Below are 27548 nucleotides of genomic sequence, written 5' to 3' on the forward strand. Positions count from 1 at the left end.
CTTGCAACTCATAAGTTTGTGAAATAATAGACTTATCACAGACCATTCTGTAATCAAATAACTTACTTACAAGAAACTTCTTGTTATCAGCATCCTCAATTTTATACTTTTTATCGAGATCCTCCCACAGTTCTCTCGACGTGCTGTCTGCAAATTTGGGCTCATACACATCATAAAGTGTGTTTGACAACCCATTGAGAATGTAGCCCTCGCACATGAAGTCATCTTGTTCCCACTTCTGGCGCTGCTGTTTCTGTACCGGTGTTTCTACACTTGAAGTTTTGCCAGTGGTGTTTGTCGGTGCTGTTGGCTTCTCTTCATTCAAAACATGTGCAATATTCAAAGCAGTGAGGAAGAAATACATCTTCCCTTTCCAACGCTTGAAAAACGAACCATCAAACTTGTCTAGTTTGGTGATCTCATTCCCAGGTATCTTCATCACTGTTGTCTGCTCCATTGATCAAATACTGTCTTAAGATTGCTAAAAATACTGAAATCAAAAGGAAGAGGACAGAAAGATAGCCTGAGTCAAATGAGAATGCCTTGTCCTTAAGACAGTATTTGCACCCTATTACTGCATTGGGCTGCAGCAAATCTGCCTCCCAAGATTAAACAGGCTGGACTGATTACTGATTTGCAGAGACAGTAATCACTTGAAACTATCAGAGAATTTGTTAATGCCTGACTGACTGAAATCGTACCACAAAAATTGAATCCTTTGGACTGTCCATTTCACCTTTATTTATAGTGGTAGATGTACCCCTTCAAGACACCTCATGGAATGGGTGTGCCCATTGACATGAGTGGACAGGATTAAAAGATTCTAATCTAAGCACTTATATATAAGTGTCTCTTGGAGATACCCCATGGTGTAGGTGTGTCTCTTGGAGATACCCCATGGTGTAGATGTGTCTCTTGGATCAATGGATTAGGTTAAAAGATTCTAATCCAAGTACTATGAATGCACCTATACAAATGGATATGTCTCTTTGAAGATATATGCCCCTTGGATCTGTCTCTTTGAAGGTACATGTCCCTTAGCCAAAAAACCAAGCCAACATTGAACCAAATAATGACCCAAAACTGCCAAAAAAATCAGACCAACATCAAACCAAAGAATGACCCAAAATCGTCCACACAATTATTGAAAAAATTCCAACATAATGCTTAGTTGAGTTAATTCGTCTTGCTAAGGTGTCAAACAGGATGATTATAGAAATTTGGTATCAGAACCGATTTCAGAATCATCCTGTATACCAAATGGTACCTTATTGTTTCTGAAAAAAGATTCTAAACATGCAAAGCAACTGCCAGTATTAGGAATCGTTATCCTCTTCTGTTATAGCACGGTGCTGTAACGCATCGTGCGGCACTGCAGAGGCCATGTGGCACAATGGGACCCACATGGTGCACATGGCCTTTGTAGCCGTTGCACGATGCGTTACAACACCGTGTTGTAACAAGAGAGGATAAAAATTCCAGTATTAGTAGCCCAAATCTGGGTCCTAGGTGGGTTTCAGAAGAGATGAACCAATCCTAGTTGTGAATTTTCAAGGATCTCCAAGAATCCTAACTACATTCGTACCCAAAAAATCCCAACTACAAAAGCAAAACCCAAGTGGGAAATTTTGACTTTCCATAAATTCCGAAACAAATCTAACAGAAAAAACTAGGAACTACTTGAAAGTTCAAGTAATATACCATACACTGGCTGAATTCATGCTCAAATTCATTCAGATCGATTGTCTTGCTATCCACAGGCTCATTGCATGGTTCATAATTGGGGATATGTTGAATTCATGTTCAAATTCATTCAAGATCGTTTTTCTGATTTTTCAATAAAATTTTTCTTGGGTGAGGCCACCCTATTAGGGCTGCACCGTTTAAAGATTGCCTATAGTTAAGCAGGTTCATAGCCCGTTTAAGACCCGATTAAATAATGATTTTATGATTGTTGCAATATTTTTTTCTAGGGTGAGCCCACCCTTTTGGGGCTGCACCGTTTAAAGTCTGCCTAGAATTAAACAGGCCCATAGTCCGTTTAAGGCCCGAGCCCGTCCAGGCTTGGCCCGATTAGTTAAATGGGCAGTCACAGTGCAGGGCTTGAGCTTGGTTACCGATTAGGCCCAACCTAGATAGACCAAGACCAAGCCCGACCGAACCGGGCCAGTTGAACACCTAGTTGGCACAACTCGAGTGAGATTCTTTCTCCCGCCTCTTCGCTCTCTTGAGTCATAGAAGAAGATTCAGATGACAAATTTGAAAGAAAAGATTCTTCAAGGAGGAAATCACAATTTAGGATACTCTATTAAGTACTGTAGCTTTCAACTTGTGTTCTGTTTTTGAATTTCTCCCACCAAAGTGAAGGTTGAGACTCATCATAGTAATGGCTGCAACTCTCAATGGTAGCACCATCGTTCAATCGAAGACTGTTTCATCTAGAACGCTAGCAAGTCCTCGCATTCTCTCAAGAATATCTTCTCCTGCAAGTGAGTCAATTCATGAATTGCCTTTTTGACAAGTCATAGAATCCCCAACCAACCAGAAGTTGCCGCGTGGATATACTAAGACCGAGCCCGAGAACCGAGCCGAGCTGTTCAGTATCGTACTGAACCGGTCACCCGGAGAAAGGCACCACCTCAATCCCTCTTTTGGCCGAGCACCGCGATCGAGCATTCAGCCCGCCAAGGACCGGGTCGAGCACCCTGTGCGTGGCACTAAATTGGACACCGGCACAGAACAAATCAGCCCTAGGCAGGGCGCCTAGACTCAGTCGAGCTCACACATGCGCCTGGGAGCAACTCCCACAATACATGTGTTGAGCACGAGTCCGAGCCCTCCCTAGAAATGTCAATAACGGCCCCCCGGGGATCACGAAGCCACATCAACACAACCTAAGAATCACAGCTTAAGGATCGAGCCACAATCCCAACACGATACTAAATTACACTCCAATCAGGACTCTTACCTCATTAAAAGTCCGACTCTGAAAATAACTCTCCACTCCGCTTCCCGTGGAAGAGCCCTACCAATAAAGGAGTCTTACCATACAAGGACCCCTCCAACCGCCTCATCTCATCCTATAAATACCCAGGTATGGAGCTCAAATGCTCATCTCACCTTCACTAAGCTGTTACGTTGTTGCAGTGGAGACCTGACTTGAGCATCGGAGAGTCCTAGGCCAGAGCCACACCGGCTCTCTTACGCTCACTCGGTTTTTACAGGTTCATCCGTGGGTGAATCGGGCGACGAAGGTTTTCACACGCAACAGATTTGGCGCCGTCTGTGGGAACAACTTCAGCTAGTCATTGTTGTTTCTACCAATCAACAGAGCAAAGAACAATGGTCGTGCAAATGAAATCAGGACAACACGGCTCTGTCTCTCGTGGGGATGAGCCGTTGCCCGATAGGCAGGCAAGGCACTCTCCACCGCCCCCTGAAACATCACGACAGGGAGCGGCAGGAAGACCCCCACGAGGGGGACGAACTCAGTGCAATACGGGTGTCACGATCAACCCGGCTCCACCGACAGATGGAGGAAATGGGGGAAGCGTATTGGATACGATAGCAAATGGTTGACCCCGGGCCGAACAAAACCCGAATGGGTTGCACTTGCCGCCGCCGCCGCCCTTGTTGAAAAATTTGGACCCGGAGTCCCCGATGAATAATTGGCAAGTTATGGACCTTCAACTACAAGTGCTCCACACTAATGAGATGCTACATACTTCCATGGGTCAGATGGCCCAGGCGGGGTTGTTGGGCCAGCCCCCGGCTGCGAACCCCTTTGGCACTAGCAAGCGTCAAAGGAAACCTACAGCAAAACCTTGGCCGCCACAGAGTCGAGCCGAGCCAAGCTGAGTAGCGTCGTCTCATCCACCTGGTCAGAAAACTCCATGCCCACGTTCCAATAGGAGTGCTTGAGGGGATGAGCTGGAGCATCGTCGGAGCCCGAGGGTAGGGCGAGAGATTGAGCCGACAGCTTTGGTCACTAGAAGATGGGTATTTTTTGATCAACTCGGGGAAGACGGGCAGCCGAAGGGATGCCAAGAACATCAGGAGGAGCCCAATGGGAGGCATGCCACAAGGGATGGAGAGAGATCTCGTCATAGCCCTCGGGGTTGAAGCTTGCCTCACCAAGAAGAAGATCGAAGGATCCCCCGTGGGTCCAACTTTTATGAGGAAAGAGGACCCATGAGAGGTGAAGCTGGCCGAGCCAAACACAATGACTGACCTCAATCGAATGGACACACTACCGATCTCGGGATGAAGTACAGAATGGCCGACCTCGGCCGGATGAGCGAGAAAATAGGCACCGAGCTGACGAGCCGAACGGTCGAACACCTGAAACCGAAGTAGAAAGGAGGCTACGAGAGTTGGCAGAGCAGGTTGAGGGATTGAAGAAACAAGCGACCCCGGACGCCTACTCCCTTGTCAGGCGACATCCTTATCCTCCTGAGATCATGACCTCCCCATTGTCGTCCAGGTTCAAGTCGCCTCCCTTCGACCGATATGACGGGACCACTAACCCAACGGATCACATTAATTACTTCAACGCGATGATGACCATGTATGGGGGGACCGAAGTTGTCTCCTGCCGAGCCTTCCCTTCGTCTCTAAAGGGTACGGTGACCTCGTGGTTCTGGTGGTTGCTGCCAAGCTCCAATATAAGCTTTACACAGCTCAGCCGAGCCTTTATCACGTGCTTTCAGAGTAGCATGAAGCACAAGAAGACGATGATCAATCTCCTTAGTGTGAAGTAAAGGCCTGGTGAGTCGATTCGGGCATTCGTCTCCCGCTTCAATAAGGAATCCTTGGATATCAAGGATTTGGACGAGGCCACGACCCATACAATAATGAGCAACGGACTCACAGATATGGACCTTATCAAGGACTTGGCCTGAAAGCCTGCCAAGTACATGGCCGAGCTCTTGGAAAGGTGCAACGAGTTCGCAAACATGGTGGAGGTGTTCCAAGCGCGGAAGATAAGCGAAAGCAAGGCAGAGAAGAAAAGGTCAATAATCGATGACCGAAAATATGAGAAGCGGACCAAGACTGACCGTCGAGTTGAGAGGTCAAATTGAGCTCGGAGTCCCGAGTACACCCCCTTGAACACGTTGCAGAAGGAGATTTTGATGCAAATTTAAGACGATGGGTACATCCGCCAGCCTCGACTGATGCAAGCCGGGTCATCTCGGAACCCCAACAAGTACTGCCTATTCCACAAGGACGTCGGCCACGACATCGAAGAGTTCTATCAGCTGAAATGAGAAATTGAAGGACTGATCAAAGCAGGGCACTTGAATGGTACATCAAAGGGAATCAGGAAGAAAGTGGAAGTCGACGGCCCTAACACCGTGATCAAAAGAGGGCTGAGCCGAGGTTCGAGGGTAGACGGGCCTAGCGCGGAGAGGAGAAGGTCTGAGCCAAAAAGAAAGATGACGAATCCGGGCCGAGCAATGATAAAGGAGCTCCCATATACACCATCCTCGGAGGACCCGAGCAAGAGTCCACCCGGAAGGCCAAGGTGAATGCGCGGTTCGTCGGAGTAGCGGAAATGCCAAACAAAAGGCCAAAGTCTGAGGCAATGATTTCCTTCTCCTAAACCGACCTCGAATGTATAAGTTTACCTCACGATGATGCTTTAGTGGTGCAGGTGGAAATTGCGAAGAGGCCCATTTACCGGGTATTGGTCGATACGAGAGCGTCCGTTGTCCTGATGTCGCTCGATGCCTATCAACAATTTGGCTTAGGTGATGATGCACTGAAGACAGAAGGAACCTCACTCCATGGCTTCTCAGGGGCCGCCGCCATTTTCAAAGGGTCAATCGACCTACTGGTCACATTCGGGCAAGCCCCATGCCAAGCAATGGTCCAAGTCAAGTTTATGGTGGTGCCATCAGTGGTGGCCTTCAACGCCATACTTGGTCGCCCATCGCTCACCACCCTCCAAGCTATCATCTCGTCGATATACTTAAAGATGAAATTCTCCAGGGAAAACGGCATCGGAGAAATCCAAGGTGATCAAAAGAGAGCTCGAGAGTGCTACACCACCTTCGTCAAGCAAAAGAAAGGAAATGTTCGCGGAATGGCTGTGTCGAGCACCTCCCTGAAGATCAGTGGGATGAGCTCATTGAAAGGCGTGGAAGGCCCGTAAAAGACCTCATCCCATTCTCCCTTAGTGATGAAGATCCAACAAAGACAGTATAGCTTGGATCGCTGCTGGACCGGCTCAAAAACTTCTTGAAGATGAATGCTGATGTTTTTACCTGGTCGGCTACCGACATGCCCGGCATACTGAGGCACCTAGCCGAGCACAGACTCCATGTGGATCTGAGCCAAAAGCTGGTTCAGCAGAAGAGAAGGAACTACGCCCTTGATCCGTAAGCCGCGATCAAAGAGGAGGTGGAGAAGCTCCGCCGATCAGGGTTCATTTAAGAAGAGAAATTCCTGACATGGTTGGCGAATGTTACCATGGTTCCCAAACCAAATGGGAAGTGGAGAATGTGCGTCGATTATACTGACCTCAACAAGACATGCCCGAAAGATGAGTACCTGCTACCTCGGATCGACCTCTTAATCGACCCCACTGCCAGGCATAAGATGCTGAGCTTTATGGACGCATACTCCGGCTACAATCAAATCATGATGCATGAAGAGGATGAATCCTACACGGCATTCCGAACTGATCAAGAGAATTTTTGCTACAAAGTCATGCCGTTCGGGTTACAGAATGTCGGAGCAATGTACCAGCGATTGGTGAACCATATATTCTGCAAGCAAATCGGCAGGAACATGGAAGTCTACGTAGACGACATGTTAGTGAAGAGCTTAAAGGCCGAGGATCACTTGGTCAACCTAGAAGAGGACTTCGACGTCCTGAGGAAGAACCAAATGAAGCTGAACCCCACCAAATGTGCCTTCGACGTGACTTCAGGAAAATTCCTCGGCCTTATGATCTCCATACGAGGTATCGAGGCCAATCCGAAAAAAATCAAGGCAATTCAAGAGGTGAGCCCTCCAAGAACAATCAGAGAAATACAAAGGCTGAACGGGAGAGTCGCAACGCTGGTGCGGTTCATGTCGAGACCGGGCGACAAATGCTTACCGTTCTTCAAGGCTTTGAAGAACATCCGAGGCCCGAAAGACTTCATGTGGACGGATGAGTACCAACAAGCTTTTGAAGACTTGAAGAAGTACTTGGAGAATCCACCTCTCCTCTCCCGACCCGAGCCAAAAGAAGAGCTCCAAGTCTACCTGGCCACGACACCGGTGGCGGTTAGCGCGGTACTGATCAGGGAAGAGGGCCGAGCACAAAAGCCCATATACTACATCAGCCACGTCCTCGTCGATGCCGAGACAAGATACTCCAAGTTTGAGAAGGTAGCCTTTGCCCTAATAACGGTTGCAAGAAAGCTAAGGCCCTATTTTCAAGCTCTTCCGCTAGCAGTGTTAACGGATTAGCCCCTTAAGAAGATACTGCACAAGCCCGATGTATCGGGTCGATTGATCGCTTGGGTGGTGGAGTTGAGCGAGTATGATATAAGCTATCACCTGAGAACCGTGATAAAAGGATAAGCCTTGGCCGATTTTATCGCCGAGTGCACTATGCCCAACACAGAGGTAGAAAGTGAGAAGGCAGCGAAAGAGGCCGAGGTCAAGGCCGAGATCGAGCCATCATGGACCATGAATGTAGACGGCTCAAGCAACTCCTGTGGCAGTGGAGCGGGGCTAATCTTAGTCAGCCTTGAGGGATTTTGCATCCAATATACCTTGAGATTCAAGTTCCCAGCCTCCAACAATGAGGCCAAATACGAAGCCCTCCTAGCCGGACTCAGAGTGAGCAAGGCCATCGGCGTGAGACGACTAAAGATATAAAGCGACTCCCAACTTGTGGTCAATCAAATCAATAGGGAGTATGAGGCCAAAGATGAAAGGATGATAACATATCTGAGCCGAGCACGGGAACTGATCTCTGAGCTCGAGTACTTTGAGATGACCTGAGTACCAAGGAAGGAGAATGCTGTGGCTGATTCCCTATCAAGGTTGGCCGAGGCCGACCTCCCAAATCTGAGACGATCAGTGTACATTGAGATTCTGGAGAAGCCATCCCTGCAAGAAGAGAGCGTCACTCACATCGAGGAAGATGGGCCGACCTAGATGGACCCAATCGTTAACTACTTGGAGAATGATCAACTCCCGGAGAGTCGAGACGAAGCAAGGAAAGTCAAGATCCAAGCCATAAAGTACACAATGATTGATGGAGTATTATATAAGAGAGCTATCTCGGCTCCCCTCCTTCGGTGCCTCGGATCGAAAGGAGCCGAGTATGCCTTGGCAGAAGTGCACGAAGGAATATGTGGAAGCCACATGGGAGGCCGAGCATTAGCATACAAAATACTTCGACAAGGATTCTACTGGCCGAGAATGTAGGAAGAAGCCATGAAGTACATGAAAATGTGCGAGAAGTGTCAGTTGTTCGTGCCTGTTCTAAGCCGACCTGCGACGAAGCTGACCCTGATGCTGAGCCCAATTCCATTCGCCATGTGGGGGATGGATATTCTCGGAGATTTCACCCCGACGTCTGGAAATCAAAAATATTTGGTGGTTACCATTGACTACTTCACCAAGTGGGTCGAGGCCAGGCCCTTGGCTACTATCACGGAGAAGAACATGAAAAAATTCTTCCGAGATAAGGTCATCTATCGATTCGGGCTACCCAAAGTGCTCATCACAGATAACGGCACACAATTCAACAACCCGAGCTTCCAAGATTTCTGCAAGCACTTCTATATAGACTTTTGCCCAGTGTCAGTAGCTCATCCATAAGCCAATGGGCAAGTGGAAGTGTCGAACTGAACACTACTGGCGAGAATTAAAAGGAGATTGGATGAGGCCAAAGGAAGATGGGTAGAAGAGCTCCCGAGCGTTCTATGGACATATAGAACGATAGTGAGAACACCAACAGGAGAAAGCCCATTTTGACTGGCATATGGAACTGAAGCCCTCACCCCTGTGGAGGTCAAGGCCTCATCGTATCGGGTGCTAAACTTTGACGAGAAGACCTATGAGGATGGGCTGAGAGCTAACCTTGACTTCCTCGATGAAGTAAGGGAAAACGCTCTACTTCGGAACACTACATATCAACAGAAGGCGACGAGGTATTATGACTCAAGGGTAAAGGAGCGACACTTTCGCCAAGGAGACCTCATCCTCAGAAAACTCAGTGCATCTCAGCTGAGGTAATAAGGAAAATTAGCACCAAATTGGGAAGGCCCATACATAGTCTCCATGCAAATTCGCCCAACGACGTATCGCTTGCAGACTCCGGGGTGCATGAAGGTACCAAGGCCTTGGAACTCAGAAAATTTGAAGAAATTTTTCCAATAAATATTCTGTTCAACTCGGCTCAGTCCGAGCACCTGTATTCTCGGCTTCGACCTCGACTTTGTATGGTTCAGCTCAGATGTCCTTTTTGGATTGGAAGTCAATAAATTAAGATTTTCCTCATCATTCTATAGTTTGTTTCGAGTCAAAAACATGCCAAGTCATCAGACCAGTCCTTATAGGTTGGCCGGCGTTAAAGACCGACCCTCATAGGTTGACAATCAAGTCATAAGACTAGTCCTCATAGGCTGGCTGACATTAAATGAAGACCGACCTTCATAGGTCGGCAATCAAGTCATAAGACCAATCCTCATAGATTGGCTGACAACCAAGACCGACCCTCATAAGTCAGCAACAAAGTCATAAGACCGATCTTCATAGATTGGCTGAAAACCAAGACCGACCCTCACAGGTCGGCAACAAAGTCATAAGACCAATCCTCATAGATTGATCGACAACCGAGACCGACTCCCATAGGTCGGCAACAAGTTCATAAGACCAACTCTCATAGGTTGGCGGACTCATAAGAATATTAGTAAATGGGCCGTCTCAACGTCGAGCACGATGGCCTAGCGTGGGGCACTGGGGGTACAACAAAACATCGCCCAAGGCATGGAGCTTGGCCGAGTGGACAGCTCGAATCCATAATCCCATACCAACGCCAAAGACAGCAGCAGAGCCGAACTGGCAACTCAAGCTATGAAATTCTCTAAGGCATTAATCTCGGCCGAGCGCTCGGCCTCGGCCTAGCACCCTGACACATTCTGAGCAGCGTTACCAAAATAACAGAAAGGAAAGGCCGAATGCAAATACTTAGGTAATTTGGAAGAAAAATTCATTTCATTCATTCAAAGCCGAGAGCTCGGCACGATAAAAGAGAGCCCTTCAGCTTAGTACATACAAAAAAAAAGGGGAGCTGATAGCTCGGCACAATACAAAAGAAAAAAGATAAATTATCAAAACCCCGAGCACGGGGACATATACATCAAAGGAAAAGAAATAAAAAGTTTTTAAAGTTTGGGGGCTTCGATGGGATCCTTAGCAGCGTCCTCGGCAACATCCTCTTTAATATGCTCAACGAGGGAGTCTTTGGAGACCTCGATGGTGTCAGTCGGCTCGACCGATGGGGTGACCTCGGTCGGGACAGCCTGCACAACTTCCACCCCTTTCTCGTCTCCCAACTCCTCGACCATAGTGGCCTCATCATCGTCGAACTGAGAAAGGTTGAGGTCGGGATAAGCAGTTTTAAGCTCGGTGAGGAGATCAGTTCGGCCCTCGTTGTACCCGGACTCATTGACCCGAGGTATTCATCCACCACCTCAGCATGAGCGTTAGCCAGGTTGGCCTCGACTTGCTTCTTTACTTGCTCGAGCTGGGCCTTCAAGGGTTACATCTCCTTCTTATGCTGGGCCTTGAGAGAGCTCGCCTCTGCACGGCATCGAGGTCAGACTTGGCCTTCTTAAGCTCCGCCTCCATTTCTCAGTGCGCTTGGATGGCCGTGCTGGCCTCCTTCAGGCCTGAATGGCTTGAGCCTCAAGGGAGGCATTGTCATTAAGAGTTTGCTCGAGCCGAAGGGTTGCCTCGACTGCCTTAGAGATACCCTGAGGAAATAGGCTGGGCATAAGTAAAGCCGAGCTAGGAGATAAAGGCCACTTAGTAAGAAACGGGGAGAAACTCACCATAGCAAAATCTTGGAAGAGCATCGAGAGAAGCTCGTGGTCGGTCAGTGCCTCCAACCGGGCCTTGTCCTCGAGGAGCCGACCTGTATTCAGCCACTCCTTAGCATGAGCAGCCGAAGTCAGGGCCGAGTCCCCTGAAAAAAGGAGCCAATTTGATCGGTAGGAGAGTTGCTGGCCGAGGCCTTACCCAAAGCCAGCCGACCAATCCCTGCATTCCAGGCGACCCCGAGGGGATTGCCGCTCGTGATGTTGATGGGAATCTTAGGGCGCTTCATGTCCCTCGGCGGGCTCGACTCGCCCTTCTCCCTTTGGTCCTTCCCCTTCCTCGGTGGGCTCACCGAGTCCTTGCCCTTCCCGGCCTCATGGCCAGCAACCGTGTCCTAAGGGCTCGGCAGGACGGCCTTGCCCTTTCCTGACTTGGAGGCCTCAGCTCTAGCCTTCTTCTCGATAGCTTTTCTCTTCCTATCTTCGAAGAGCTCGGCCTTGAGCCGAGCCTAGTCCATCTGAGGCATGTTGCCGACCACTACAAAAAGGGGAAAAGAGTTAAAGCATGATCAAGAAAGTCGTAAGTAGCGAGCTCGACTCGGATTCCATACCCGGGGTCAGATTCCATCTCTAAAGAAACTCCTCGTCCTGAAGTTATGGGATGACAAAGGGCGAGTACTGATGAATCAGGTCGTACGAGGTCTGCTCGTACTCATTCAACGGCAGCATCTGGTTGACATATCTGAGCTTTATTTCCTTCCACTCGGTTCGGAAGGGGCAGTCGGGAATGGAAGCAAAGAAGAACCAAGGCTTCCAGTGCTTGTTGGAGGTCGACACCCCGATCAAGTATTTGTAGGTATTCAGTGCCGAGCACTTTTGTTTTCGGCGCGTGAAATAATACCACCCCTTCTCGGTAGATTTCTTCAAGTACCAGAGTAGAGTGAAGAGATTCACACACGTAGCTCAGTCCATTAAGTAAAAAAAAAATGTAGAAGCCGTACATTAACAACCACGCATTTGGCGTCAGTTGGCCCAGGGAGAGGTGGAAGCGGTCTAAAATTTGGTCCACCAGCCCGAGCACTGGGAACCTGAAGGCGTACTTAAACGTGATCTCATACAAGGCCACCTCGCCGGGTTAAATGAAGCAGGCCATCTCATCGGGGTTGGGGGCTCAGAGCTTGATGTCCTCAGGGATTACATAAGTGACTCTCAATCGATGGAGATAGGCCTCGATAACTGAGCTCTCAACCATATCGACGCTACCCTCGACAAGCTCTGACATGTCGGTAAAAGAGTCGCCCGAGTCGACCTCTTCTTCAGAAGATTTCTCTTTGTCCGACTCTTCGTCGTCTGATGAAGAAGATCCTGAGCTCTCAGCTCGGTCTTCAGCGATGGGCTGAGACTCATGGCCAAACTCTTGGGGCAGAGGGACTTTGACAGCGTCGCCCTGTCTGGGTTCCACCTCGACGGACTCGTCCGAGGTCAAGCCCAACAAGTCTATATAGGGGGAGTGGGTGGAGAGCTCTCGGATCGGACTCATGCCCTCACCCACCCTGGCGAGCACTTCACCCTCGTGACCACTACCAACTGACATGCTGAGGAGAGAGGACTTACTGGTTGAAGGAAGCTTTGAGGAAGAGCTGAACGCTAGATGAGCTGAAAGGAGAAGAAAGTCGAGAACTTGGCGACTCGAAGACTCTGAGCTAGCCGAGCACTCCAAAGATTTAAAACAGTGAAGAATAAGAGAATAGTGGTCGCCTATTTATAGCCTCTGAGTTGTCGAGATCCGACGACTGAGGAAAACTCAGCAAGATTCAACGGTCTAGATCAAGAGATGATTCAAATTCCCGAGTGCCATAATGGCGCTGAGTGACGTGGCACTGACACCTCAACTATTAGTTTGTATAACGTCAAGTCGCTGCAGAGCAAGAGCTCGGACTCGGCCTCGGGACGGAATAGTCAACACACCGGACGATTGTACTCATCAAGGACAAGTTGAGTCTTGATGAGTGGGGGGTCTGTGATGAGTCATAGAATCCCCAACCAACCAGAAGTTACCATGTGGATATACTAAGACCGGGCCCAAGAATCGAGCCGAGCTGTTCAGTACCGTATCGGACCGGTCACCCGGAGAAAGGCACCACCTCAATCCCTCTCTTGGTTGAGCACCGCGATCGAGCATTTAGTCTGTCGAGGACCAGGCCAAGCACCCTGTGCGCGCTACTAAATTGGACACCGGCACAGAAGGTGATCTCCCCCATCTGCAACTTGGTCAGGCTCCATGGCCGAGCATCAGGCTTGCCGAGCCTGACCCGAGTCAGCCCTAGGCAGGGTGCCTGGACTCAGCCGAGCTCACACACGCACCTAGGAGCAACTCCCACAATACATGTGCCGAGCACGAGTCCGAGCCCTGACGGCACTGTAGCCTGAGGCCGAGCCCTCCCCAGAAGCGTCAATAACGGCCCCTCGGGGATCACGAAGCCACATCAACATAACCCGAGAATCACGGGATAAGGATCGAGCCACAATCCCAACACGATACTGAATTACACTCCAATTCGGACTCTTACCTCATTAAGAGTCTGACTTCGAAAATAACTCTCCACTCCACTCCGCGAGGAAGAGTCCTACTAATAAAGGAGTCTTACCATACAAGGACCCCTCCAACCGCCTCATCTCATCCTATAAATACCCAAGTATGGAGCTCAAACGCTCATCTCACTTTCACTAAGCTGTTACGATGTTGCACTGGAGACCTGACTTGAGCGTCAGAGAGTCCTAGGCCGGAGCCACACCAGCTCTCTTGCGCTCACTCGGTTTTTGTAGGCTCATCCGTGGGCGAACCGGGCGACGGAGGTTTTCACACGCAACACTTTCTTTGATCACTGTTTCAATTTTTTTTTGTTTCTATTTGATTTAAAATCCTGACTAAATTTTTGTGCATTTCTTCATCTGTGTAGAAACTCGTTGCGTAGGATTTCGAAACAAAGGTTTTCGTCGAGCCTGGCACGGTGAAATCCGACCATCCGATCATTGTCATCCATAATTATGACAGTTTCACTTACAATCTTTGTCAGGTATCTTCTAACTTTCTATTTTGTATTTTATGTACGCAAACCGGAAAAGATTTTCTCTAATCGGGTTTACCTTTTCTGGTCTATGAAGTATATAGGAGACCTGGGTTGCAACTTTGAGGTGTACCAAAATGATGAATTTACTGTGGAGGAGTTAAAGAAGTAAGAAAATTTCTCTCTACTCAGTGAAGTGTCACTGCCCATTTCATGCATATGATTTGATATGGGAAAAATACCTCAATTCCCTATAATTAAGGGGGGGAAATCCTTCCTTAAGTTTGCTCCCATCACAATTCAGCCAGGATGCTCTGGACAAGGATCAGCCATTCTTAAATACTAGCGAAGTGTAATATTATACTCTTGAGATTCCCATCTTTCCCTCATATACAGGTATATTGATCTCTGTTTCATCTTCAAGAGTGCAGTTCTTTCTTTGGTGTGCAGCTTTGGATGGTATCCGAGTTCTTGATACATCTAACTAGCTTTAAACATCACATTGAACCTTCCTATATCTGAATCCAACTAACTGAGCCTTCTTTCTGATAAGATTGAGACTCCACAGTTGGCCCAGCCTGGATGGCCCGACAAAACCTTTTTCCTTTTTTCTTGTGATTTGCTCTATTTTGGTAGGACTCACATGATGGGTCCTGTACTCATCATGTGCAGTCATTTTATTGTTGCTTTACTTTTGTATTGCAGCATTTTAATCTATTTAAAAGCTTTGAAGAGAGAGAATTCAATGCTTTCACACTTTACAATATATCAGGTTTGTTCTTGTTAAGATATTATTAGATCCAAAAAATGCAGTTTTATGGTGGATGTTTTTTTTTAAAAAATTTATTGTTGCTGATAATAAGGCTTCTTATTAGTAAGAACCATCTGTAACTGCAGGCTGATCTGTTATTCAGATTCAGCCCATCTTTTGGGGTTTAGGAGAGTAACCCAGGAGAAGAACTAGACCCAGTTTAGGGTCCATTCTGAGATCTGATTGTGCTGCTACTTAAAAATCTCTTTTGTAAATATACAGCAAACTAATGTAAGAGTTTATTTTAACCTTTATTATCTAAAGTACATTATTCAAGGCAAATATTATTAAAATTGGTCACATTACATATTCTCAGAAACAGATTTTATCAAGCACCAATGGTGCTCCAATTGTCTTCTGGAAACGTTTCCAGAACAGGTTTACTAAGCGGGTTAAAAACAGTTTCTCAGCACAGAAAATGAAAAAACCGTTTTGCTGTTTCTCAGCACATAACCAGAACAGAAACACCCGTAAGGTTATCAAGCGGGCACTAAAGTAACTCAATATCTCTCAAAGCGCTGCAGTTTTTTTTTCCACTTCAGGGTCGTAGTTAATTTATTTTCCAATTGGTGTACATGGATTCTTATCAACAACAACTCAACCTTAGGTCATTTTAGGTCTGCCCCTAGCTCTTTTAGTTCCTTCAATCTGAATCAAATCACTCCTCCGTACTGGGGCATCCAAAGGTTTCCCTTGAACATGGACATGCCACCTCAGTTAGCGAGATCAAGGTAATGTCCTGTTGGCATAATCATCTGAGTAGTTATGGGCATTTTCACATCTCTAGATATCCACTATAAGTGAATTTGTTTTGTCATATTTACAGGAAAAATCCAAGAGGAGTTCTTATATCCCCAGGACCAGGTTTGAGGATTTCCTATCTTATGATTGTTTTATAATACACTATCATGTTTGTTGAGTGTAGTGTGTTTCCCACTTACAGGTACACCTCAGAATTTCCAACTCTGAGGGGTGTTTTTGTAATTGCGTGATGCCTCAGGGGAGGCACGTGAAATTTTCCTTTATATATATATATATATGAATGAACTTTTGATTGTATGCTATACTTTTTGACTTGATGAAAACACCCTCTATAATATCAGCTTTTGCTTGAAATTCCCTCCATAATGTTACTATCTTACTACCTTCTTTGACAATTCCTTTACATTGCCTTTATTAAGGAAATATACTTCCCTTAATACAAGGAACACTCCATCTCTCTTTCTCTCCAATTAAAAAAATTGTATTTTTGCAAGGAAATCTACTTTCCTAATTCCAGGAACTACATTCTCTCTCTCTCTCTCTCTCTCTCTCTCTCTCAAGAATTGTAGATTCTGTGTGTATGCTTGAACATTCCAAAGTAACATTTTTCTCTGTTTCTCTGGTTTTGCAACACTGAGATCTGTGACTTCTCTCTCTCTCTCTCTTGTGGTTCATGGTTACATAGCCTGCATTACTTAAGAAATAATGGACTATGTAATAAACTTTATCTCTTACACCCCAAAGTGAAAGTGTATTAGAATATCAATTTATGATTGTGTTTCTATCCTGTTGTTGTGTTCTTTGGTTGAAGTAGAAAATTTGTTATTATATATCCAAACCTTCCAAGAATCTGATGATTAATAATTGACTATGTAATAAACTTTATCTCTTACGCCCCAAATTGAAAGTGTATTAGAATATCAATTTATGATTGTGTTTTTATCCTATTGTTGTGTTCTTTGTTTTATCTTTTTTGGGTTGAATTAGAAAATTAGTTATCATATATCCTTATTGCAGGCAGCCTATTTATAAATTTGTTCATTGATACGGCAATCTTTATTGTATTGAATTACCACAACTTGGTGAATAAGTTTATGTGATTGCAACACGCTTATCCAATTTTACTTCATTGAGAACCTGGTTACATATTGCTCCATGCAGCTGTCATCACTAATTCTAGCAATTGCTAATCACTACCAATAGTTGGTGAATATTGGTTCTGCATGGAGCAGTGGTAGCTGGAATTAGTTGTTCCCCCCTCCTTCTAACCACTAAAGCTATTGCATTATATTCTCTTGAATCATCTGATGATCCTTTCCCCCCCCCCCCCTTACCTGTATTGCTGTTACTCTCACATAGGTTGTCAATGGTTATCAATTTACCTGTTTACTGCCTTAGTTTGAACATGTTGCAGGTATGAGGTATATTTCAGCCTATGTTAATCAGGTGGTCTGCCATAAGAATTTTGTTTTTGCAAGTAGTCCATAAAAAAGTAGGCTATTACTTGGACCTTCTTTTCCAAAGCTTATTGTATCAAGGATAATCATTGTTGCGTTCACTTCTTCTAAGCATCACTGCCATTGATTTAACAGAAAAAAATCTCAGTCGACTCTTGAGACCAGCTCCACCAATCTGCCTTCAAAGTATCACTGACCACACTCTTTTAAGAGGTAAAGATCAGTAGCATTTTGCAACTCTAAATCATTCAAATTCCTGGAAAACCTTGGGGTTGTAGCTCATATGGGTTGGTGGTTGCCTCCTTTTGCAATTTTAAGACTATGGCTTTGAGCTTTCAGTCCATAAGGCCCTGGCTTGACGTCATTAATATATATATCTTCAGATTGAACAGGAATCCTCATTTGAATTCTCCATTGTTTGATTCATTCCCGACTCCAAACACAACCTTCTAGGGACAATGCCACTGGTCAGCATTTCCGGATGATATCACCCACCTTGTAAAACGCCATAATGCCTTCTTGAAATGGTCTAGCAAAGGCTATATACCCACTTAGTACCATACACAGATTGAGGAAATGTGGTTCCATGTGTGAAGACATTGCTTAGGACAAGCAATATTGTTTGAAACGATCGAATTTTGCAAAATAATTCGGTTTTTTAGCTGGTTCGAAACGAAACACTATGTGCTTCAGGAAGATTACTGTTAAGATATGTACCACGGTACTTCAGTGGTAAGTGGCTGTCACGATAAGGGGGGTTGTCCCTATCGTATTTATGAGTTAGTAGTTGAGTCTTAGGTTAATTCTAGTTTGAGTCTTGTTTTATTTCCTATTGTAACTGTACTTTGACTCTTAGTAGAATTCCTACTAACAGTCTGTTTACTCTCCTATAAATAGAATAGAGCATCATCACGATAGACTAAGTGGAATCTATCGTGGTTCAGCAAATCTCGTCTCTCCTTCTACCATCACTCTCTCCTCTCTCTTCTACTTTGCAGGTATTGGGTTTAAATCCTAGTTTGTTACAATTATAAAGTTTTGACCGAAATTTCGCTCAAAATGCCGAGATGACCAAAACATATTGGTTGTTTCGGTGAAATGTTACATTCCCATTATATACAATCGAAATGTCAATTTTTCGTTCGAAATGCTGACTCTTGCTTGCGTTTCAACCAAAAACCTCTATGGAGTCCCAAAAATCCTGATTTTTGGAAGAAAAAAAAGATTCAATCCTTCTCTGTATCTAGGCCTTGTGGAGTAGTACAACACATCTACATCGATTATTTTCTGGATTCGAGTGAAGATTTTGTGCAAGATTTGAATTTGAAGGTAAACCCTTCTTTCCTATATTTGTTTTTTTGCAAGAAATGGGGTAAATAGTATTAGTTTTTTCCTATATATATATATTTCTGGTTTGAAATTTATTTTGCACTAGGCTTTTTTTTTTTTTTTTTTTTTTTTTTTTAAAATAGGGCCAATATGTAAACTCCGGAAGACATTACGTAATTATTTTTTTTTTCGCCTATCTAGGTTAGAAAGAAAAAAAAAAAACTCTTTTTTCTTCAATCAACTTCTCCCTTTTTTCTCTCTCTCGGCTTTTCCTTCCTCTTCTTTTTTGGTTCTCATCCTTGTAAGAGGGCAGCATTAATGGGGTGATCCAATGATCTAGTTGCTACCCTCCAACCTATCTCTTTTTTCATACTTGTGATTATGCAAACATTGTTTTGCTGATTTGATGATCGAAGATTTATATGGTCTTCTATCTGTTATTGCTTCAATTTTTTGGTATCAGTTCTGCTAACATGCTATTAAAACAGATTTGATCTAGGTTAGAAAAAGAGAAAAAAACCTACTGCATCTCTTCAATCGATCTCTCCCTTCTTCTCTCTTTCTCCGCTTCTCCTTCTTCTGTTTTTTTTTCTTCTCATCCTTGTAAGGGGGCAGCACTAATGAGATAAATACAATATTCAATGATTTAGTTGCTGCCCTCCTCCATTATATCTATTTTTTTTCTATTAAAAACTGCCGGAACCATCTCTGCAATTTGGAGTTTCCCAGAATTCTTTGGAGATCAGAACCTTATCATCATAGAAGGCTGACCTTCCACCATTGGAGCTCTCCTTGCTATCTTTTCCAGCACCTTACTATCCTATTCCAATGTCCTACTTCCCTTTTATCTTTTTCTCCATCTCTCATTAACCATTCCAGCCCCTACCCTAATCGATCTCAACTTGTCAGGGTTTTAAAAAACCCCAACTCCAATCGATTTTAGGGTTTCCCTTTTCCGATGCAGTTGAATTTTGGGGGTGATTCCCTACTACTACAAGCCCTACTTGGCCTAAGTTTGGACCTTTTCTGAGATGGTTGGATTTGTTTCTACAACAAAACTTCCTTAACCTGCTAATTTGGTTACCTACTAAAAACCCTGACTTTTAGGTTTCAGTTTTTGCTAATTTTTTGAAGGCTGATTACTCCAACTACAAGGACCACTCGACCTCAGTATTAGCCTCTTTCCAAGTGTTTGAAGACCCCTAACCCCAAGCGATCCTCCTTTTCAGGGTTTTACAAAACCCTGACACATATCAATTTAAGGGTTAGGGTTGCTTGCTGCTGTTGGAGATTTTTGGAGGTGTTTCTACCATCAAGAGGGACATTCTACTTCAACTATTCATGGTTTGAAGAAGTTCTATAACACAAGATAGCTGTTGCCCTATTTTGTATGCCATTTTTGGTGTTTCTCCCTCTTAAAGATCAAGTCTCAAACACAAAAAGAGAATGGTTATTCGTATTGGAGATCCATTCAAGCCGCAGAGGACAGCATCTATTCAAATACATCATCAATCTTTGACAAGTCATCATCAATTTTTTTTTGAAGCCCCCTTCCCTAAAATCAATCTCAACTTTCAGGGTTTTTTACAAAACCCTGACTTTAATCGATCTTAGGGGAAGGGATCTCTTGCTGATATTTTGAGGGAACTTTTATCACCATCAGAGGAGTATTCGACCCAAGTTTCAGCTTCAATCATCGATTTATTATTGAAAAAAATTCAGATTCATCTTATGGCTCGATTTTTCCAATTATCAACCTATTTTATTGATTCCTATGTGGCTGGCTGCTTCAACTACCTATTGGATCTGTTGAGTTATTATTTTATATTTGCTGGTTTTATTGATTGGCTTTTGTAAGCATGACTGGCTTATATGATATTGCTACCTTTATATGGACTACTGTTGCCCTATTATTGAGACTGAGTATCTTTCTATTGGAGATCGAATTTTTTTCATTGTCGAAGACTCGAATCTACTACCCTGGAGATCAGCTTATTTGGGATTACAACAGCGTGTTCCAAGATTATTAGTTGCAACTACGAACCTATTCAGTAGTGTGAAGCTCTTCTATTGGTTTATATCCAACTTACTTTTGGAGCTTTTACTAATTCAGATCTGATCCAAGTTTTTGTTGAAGCTTATTACATCAATTCTGCCAACATGTGAGAGTTTATAAATTGGAGTTTTACGCAGTTGTTCTTCCTTGTTTGAGGATTGATCAAGCCTTGAAGATTGGAGCCTTTCCTTGCTCCAAATCAGATTTGTATACTTATTAGATTTGACTATTGCAGTTAGATGTTTCTCCCTTGCAGGAGTTTCCATCAAAAGTGTTTGTTTAATCATTTAAAGAAGGTAGACAATTTCTCTGTTGCATTGTTTTTTTCCATAATTCATTATCCCACTGCTTCTTTTCACTTCTCCACCTCCCATATCATACCTTTGACGTATACCCATAACCACCTTGAAAGTTTATGGTATTCTCTAAATTGCCATTTCTTCTCTTTCCATTACGCTTAACACCTTCTGGAAAATTTCGAAATATTATACTTTTGCACTATTTCTTACAGCATCTCCATTTTCTGTCCACATGTACTATTACACGTGAGGGGGGGATTATGTACAATATACCTACAGCCATTGCAAAAAGCAGAACTTGCAGGAACACTTGGTGCAAAACATAGAAGATCAGTGTTTCCACCATTGCTATTGGGTATCCTTCATTATTGGGTTGAGTTTGCCGTAAGGGGGAGATTGGTATTAAAGTATTGAAGATGTTTGGTTATTTCTTGCCTATATGAGGTTCTACAGTTGGATTGATTTTTTCACTGCTTGATCTTTTCTGCTACTTGATTCATCTGCTCGCTACCCTAGTTACTTATCTTCAAGATTATCATTCAGAGATTCATCACTAGACAGCAATAGAAGATTGGTGAAAGCTGCCTTTTTTTGGAAGACATTCCAGTCCCGATTTCCTGATCAAGTCTGCCCAAATTTTGAAGATCTATTTTTTCAAGTTATTAAAGGTTTATTTGGGTGCTACATTCATATGTCAAGATGGATTCTGTTGCAACTTAGTTTTTTCCCATTTTGTTCAAGTTGGGCATTAGTACCTTGTATGCGCCAACTTGAGGGGGAGTGTTAGCATTATTATGGAGTTCTTTTTTATTTAGTTCAAGCTGGATTTTCCTTCTTCTCTTATTTGTATAATCCAGCTTGAGGGGGAGTGTTGGAATATGTAATCCAGAATACCGTGGGGGTATTCTGATCCTTTTGGGGTAGTTTAATTCCTATGTTATTAGGTTTAAGTCACTGCTCTTATAGAGATCGTTAGTTAGGGATAATTATGTCTACAGTTGGCTATGTGGGTTTAGTCCCACATCGCCTATTTCACTCCCTTTGTATTTTCCCCTCGAGCTTACCTATCAATGAGAATAAGTTATTTCATTCTCTCATTCTCTCTTTCTAACCCACAATTCTGCCCATATATATATATATATATATATATATATATATATATATATTTCTGGTTTGAAATTTATTTTGCACTAGTTTTTTTTTTTTAAATAGGGCCAATATGTAAACTCCGTTGGCTAATCTAAGACATTACGTGATCAAGTTTTTTTTCTCACCATTGGATTGTTTTAAAATTTTAGGGATTGAAATATTCTCACTGATAAGTAGTTTACTCGACTAGAATATTGTCTAGATCAGACTTGATGATCATCTCATAGTGAAATTCTCTTGAAATCTGATTTTGGTTCCTTTCTATGATTCTGGACTTTCACCTGTTTCTAAACCCTAATCGTAAGGTGACATAGAACCACATTAAGGAGTTGCACAAGCAGTGGGCTGGGGGTGAGGGAGGGACAACAAATACGTGGCGGGGGTGGGGAGTTGCAAAGGGCGGAGATTGGAGGTAGGACTAGCAAAAGGGGTGGAGGTGGAGTTGCAGGAGGAAGAAGAAGAAGAAGAAAGGTAAGTGAGCATCATCGGTTTTTACTCCCAAGGGTATGGGTGTTTTAGGTTGAAGATGAATAAAGGGTAGCATTGTACTTTTATTTTTTATGTTTTAGCATAGGGATAAAGTACTCTTTTCGAGTTGCCATGGCCGATCCTCCCCTGTCATGGGGGGATTGTCCGCCGGAGGTTCTTCAACTGACGGACAGTCGAGAGTAGAGAGAAAACATCCTCTGCATCCAAATCTCCCTTGGCTCCTCCCTGATCCTTTGCAGTGGTGGTGTCGCAGAATTCCTCTCGTTTGTCTTCTAATATTGTTGTCAAGACCCCATCGTGTCACCTGGGAGCAAGATTCTAAAACTCGGATCTCGGTACCAACTCAGTTCTGGGAAAAATCGAGTCGAGCCGAGATCTCAGCGAGTTGGTGCATTTTTTTTTTTCCGACTCGAAGCCTCATCTCGGTGGGTTTTAGACCTAGTTTGGGTTTGAAACTTGGTATTCAGCCTATTTTAGGCCATTTAAACATAATGACGCTATCAGATTTTGTAAAAACAAAGTCCAAATATGAGTTACACTTTGGACCATAGGTTGGTAGGCATCGAGGACGACGACGTACTAAATTACCCTACTCTACACATAGTATAGTAATAAAAAACAATCAAAACATTCAATTAATGTAAAACAACTTAAATAAGCATTAGAAATGTTAAAGTGTACAATACATCAATCTTTAAACAAATGTTACATAAAATATGATATGTTAATGTATTCAACCCCAACCATATCCACATAGAATTCCCATGTCATAGTATTGCTGTAGTTTTGCACATAGTTTGCCATAGATGGGCATTAAAAGAGTAAGTTAGGTGGGCATTAAAATGGTAGATGGGCCATTAAAAGGATAGATGGGCATTAAAAATGGATCAAATCGAGATATCGATCCGAGATCCTCAGCGAGATATGGACAAGATGCCTCATAAAAAAGGTTCAAAACGAGATCTCACACTTTTGGGACTCGACTTAGGTCTCATCTCATTTTTTCCAAAAATCGAGGAAACTCGGAGTTCTTGAACTATGCCTGGGAGCACCTACAGTTTTCTTTTCGGCAGAGAAAATTGCATTATCAGAAGAACCATTCTACCTCGCTCTGGTCGCAAAGTGTGCCTACAGGAGGCCATCAATTTTTTACATTAAGAAGTCCCTACAATCGGCCTTTCATCTTTCGATGGATGTGATGATTTCAACGTTGGATTCTCGTCATCTCCTCCTACGTTTTTTAAACCACACAGATTTTGTTAGGGTTTGGTTGAAAGAGCATATTTCTATACAAGATTTTCCCCTCAGATTTTTCAAGTGGACACGGTTTTTCACAGCTGGAATGGAATCATCCATTGCTCCTGTTTGGATTTCATTCCCTAACCTTCCCATGAATCCTTACTAGAGGAATTTTTTCCTTTCTATTGCAGGCACAATGGGAAAGGTTTTGAAGATTGATGGGGCGACTGCAGGGTGCAAGAGGACGGTGGCTGCTAGGGCTTGCGTTGAGTTGGATTATCGTGCCAATCATCCAGACCGGGTCTGGATTGGGTGTGGATCTTCAGGTTTCTTTCAAAAGATTGAATATGATCGCATACCTTCCTTTTGTTTGAGTTGCTCTAAGATTGGCCATTCGATGGAAAACTGTAGAAGGAAAAATTGAGGAAAGGTGATAGGCATAAACAGGATGGACACGAAGGTCTCCACGCATCAAAAGGCCCAAGTATTGACGGGTGTTAAGGAGAAAGAGGAGGCTACAATCCAAGAGAAAGCTGCTAAGATCTCGGCTGCGCGGAATTCTGATAAAGGAAAACAGATTGTGGTGAAGGACGCGGAGGAAAGCCCGGAGGTGGTGATTGTTATAGATGGCGGAGCATGGAGGAGTACTCCTTTGGAAATTCGGTGAGAACTTATGGCAGATTCAGTCTCCTTGGGAATCCAAAGCGTTGAGGCACATGGTTCTCTACAACGACAAGGGGATGGTATCGAGAATCGAAAAGAGGGCAATGGAGTTGAGAATAGCATTGAAGGTTCTCGCTTGGTTTGGTGACCGGAAGGTCATCAGTTTAACCCACGGTTGGAAAACATCTTGGAAGATACTCTGCTTGAAATTGAAACCGAATTTGATTGAGGATTGATTTCTGAGGACAAAGGAAACTTTGAGGGCAATGGTGAGGTCGCGTTTGAATGCAACGCCAGTTCCCCTCTTCACCAAAGATGACTTCTTTGTCAGTAAAGGGAAACATATTTTAGATTGGAAAGAAGCTCTCTATGCTCTTCATCAATCATATGCAGATGTTCACAATAGTTACAGCACATTTATGGCGTGTATGGTGGCAAAAAAGGGTCCAACACTTCATTTAGATGAAGATTCGGTTGGCAGAGATCCTACTCCTAGAGAAATGCAAGAGGAAGTGCGTCGGTGAAAAGATCTATGGGATCCATGGTTTCTCATTCTTTGAGTTCTTAATGAATTATTTATTCTGGAATATCAGGGACGTGGGGAATAAGCCTTCCTTAAGGCATTTGAAAACTGTTATAGCGTCTTTGAAGATTGTTATGGTGGCGATTGCAGAACCTAAAATTTATTTCTCTAATTCTTCAAGAATTATGAAGAATTTGGGTATGGATGCTGTTTGCTCTAACGGCACGGAGTATGGGGATAGAATTTAGGTTTTCTGGAAGGGTGAGCTTCAAGTTTCGGTGATTAAAGGACACTTGCAATATGTGTCTTTGGAGTGCAACTTGCAGTCTTCTACAAAAATTATGGTCACGTTTGTTCATGCATTGTGTACGGCAAGGGAATGAAGAATGCTTTGGTCAAGCTTGTTGGAGGAAGCGGCTGACATTAACTTGGCCTAGGCGAATGGAGGGGATTTCAATGCAATTCTTAACCCCATGGAAAAGTTAGGGGGAAGAGCTGCATATTCTATGTCCTTGAATGATTTTGGAAAGTTTATTAATGATGCGGCATTGGTTGATGGAGGTTATGAAGGGAGCATGTATACACGGTCTAACAATCAAGAGGGGAGGGGGAAATCCTAGCTCGCCTGGACAGATTCTTGTTTAATGATCATTAGGCGAGTTTATTTGCAATGAGCTAAGTTATCCACCATAATAGAACTTATTCTGATCACTCGCCCATCCAGCTTGATTGCTCTCTTCAAGGGGCAACCAGAGTCTCTTCTTTTAAATTTCAGCAAATGTGGATCTCTCATCCTGACTTCTTAAATTGTGTTAGACAATCTTGGTTTATTCTGGTTATGGTCACGTTTGTTCATGCGTTGTGTACAGCAAGGGAACAAAGAATGCTTTGGTCAAGCTTGTTGGAGGGTGCGGCTGACATTAACTTGCCCTGGGTGAATGGAGGGGACTTCAACGCAATTCTTAACCCCATGGAAAAGTTAGGGGGAAGAGCTGCATGTTCTATGTCCTTAATGATTTTGGAAAGTTTATTAATGATGCGGCGTTGGTTGATGGAGCTTATGAGGGGAGCATGTTTACATGGTCTAACAATCAAGAGGGGAGGGGGAAATCCTGGCTCGTCTGGACAGATTCTTGTTTAATGATCATTGGGCGAATTTATTTGCAATGAGCTGAGTTATCCACCATAATATAACTTATTCTGATCAATCGCCCATACAGCTTGATTGCTCTCTTCAAGGGGCAACCAAAGTCTCTTCTTTTAAATTTCAGCAGATGTGGATCTCTCATCCTGACTTCTTAAATTGTGTTAGACAACCTTGGTCTATTCCGGTGTTGGGCTCTCCTCTCTATATTCTTTTTTTCTAAATTGAAGACTCTTCGCTCTCATCTCTGCAGTTTGAATGAATTTATTTTTGGTAACATCCACCAAAGCATTCGAAATACAGAGGATAGTGTGTCGTATGGAGGTTTTGTTTGATCAACATCCAAGTGATGTTAGTAGAGAAGAATTGGAAACAACGAAGAAGGCCTTACATGAGATTTTGTTATAGGAAGAGATCTTCTGGAGACAAAAATTTTAGGTGAGGTGGTTGAAAGAGGGAGACAGAAACACCAAGTTCTTCCATACAATGGTCAATGTTTGTAGGCAACGTAAGGGAGTGAACAAAATTAAAAATAGTAATGGAGCTTGGGTGACGGGTGAAGACAGAGTAGAAGGTGAAGCAATCAGATTTTTTGCAGAAGCTTTTTCTTCCCAAGATTCTCATAGGGATGATCATTTACAGTAGTATATCCTCCAGCTAGTCATTGAATAAGATAATGTGAATTTGCTGGCTAGCTCTTTGTTCGAGGAGGTGAAGAAAGCGATCTTTGATCTGCCGGCTGACAGTACCTTGGGTCCGGATGGTTTTTCTGGCTGCTTTTTCACTGCTTGTTGGGAGATTGTTGGCAACGATGTGTGGGACGCGGTCAAGGATTTTTTTGGCGGGGGTTTCTTACCCAGGAGTTATACTTCTGCTCACCTGGTGCTCATTCCCAAGAAAGACGATCCTGAGGTAATGTCTGACTTTCGCCCTATTAGTCTTTGCAATTTCTTACAAACTTATTGCTAAGGTCATCTCCTCTAGATTGTCTCCTATTCTTCCTTCAATTATTTCTGAGGAACAAGGGGGTTTGGTTCAAGGCCATTGCATCCATGATAATATTGCATTGGTTCAGGAAGTGATGCATGACATAAATAGGAAGACTCGTGGGGGGAATGTGGTCCTCAAATTGGACATGACCAAGGCGTATTACTGGCTTGAGTGGGATTTCCTATACGAAGTCTTAGAAAAGTTTGGTTTCACCACTCCCTGGATTACTCTGGTTAGGAAAATTGTGGAAAATTGTTGGTTTTCTATATTATGAATAGAGGCCCTACAGGGTTTTTCAAATCTTCCAGGGGGTGAGACAAAGTGACCTCCTGTCCCCAGCTCTTTTGATTATTGCAGAGGAAGTATTAAGCAGGGGGCTTAGATCTTTATTCGTGGAAGGGAGAGCGAGATATTTCCAACTCCCTAGGGGCTGTCCAGGAATTTCCCATAGTCTCTTTGCGGATGACACAATTATCTTTGCAAGGGGCCTAAAAAATTCTCTGAAGCAAATCATAGATTTT

The 27548-nt window shown here is 43.9% G+C and overlaps 2 long non-coding RNA genes across 2 annotated transcripts; both read left to right on the forward strand.

Annotated features, from left to right (window-relative positions):
- Nucleotides 1-2268: 2268 nt before the first annotated feature.
- LOC122669408 lies at nt 2269-14064 on the forward strand. Its single transcript, XR_006334010.1, has 3 exons — nt 2269-2493; nt 2602-2605; nt 14051-14064. It is a non-coding gene; the product is annotated as an uncharacterized LOC122669408 (long non-coding RNA).
- Nucleotides 14065-14072: 8 nt separating this feature from the next.
- LOC122669407 lies at nt 14073-15885 on the forward strand. Its single transcript, XR_006334009.1, has 3 exons — nt 14073-14125; nt 14214-14284; nt 15754-15885. It is a non-coding gene; the product is annotated as an uncharacterized LOC122669407 (long non-coding RNA).
- The last annotated feature ends 11663 nt before the right edge of the window (nt 15886-27548 follow it).

Source organism: Telopea speciosissima, chromosome 7, assembly GCF_018873765.1.
Source record: "Telopea speciosissima isolate NSW1024214 ecotype Mountain lineage chromosome 7, Tspe_v1, whole genome shotgun sequence".
Taxonomy (NCBI): domain Eukaryota; kingdom Viridiplantae; phylum Streptophyta; class Magnoliopsida; order Proteales; family Proteaceae; genus Telopea; species Telopea speciosissima.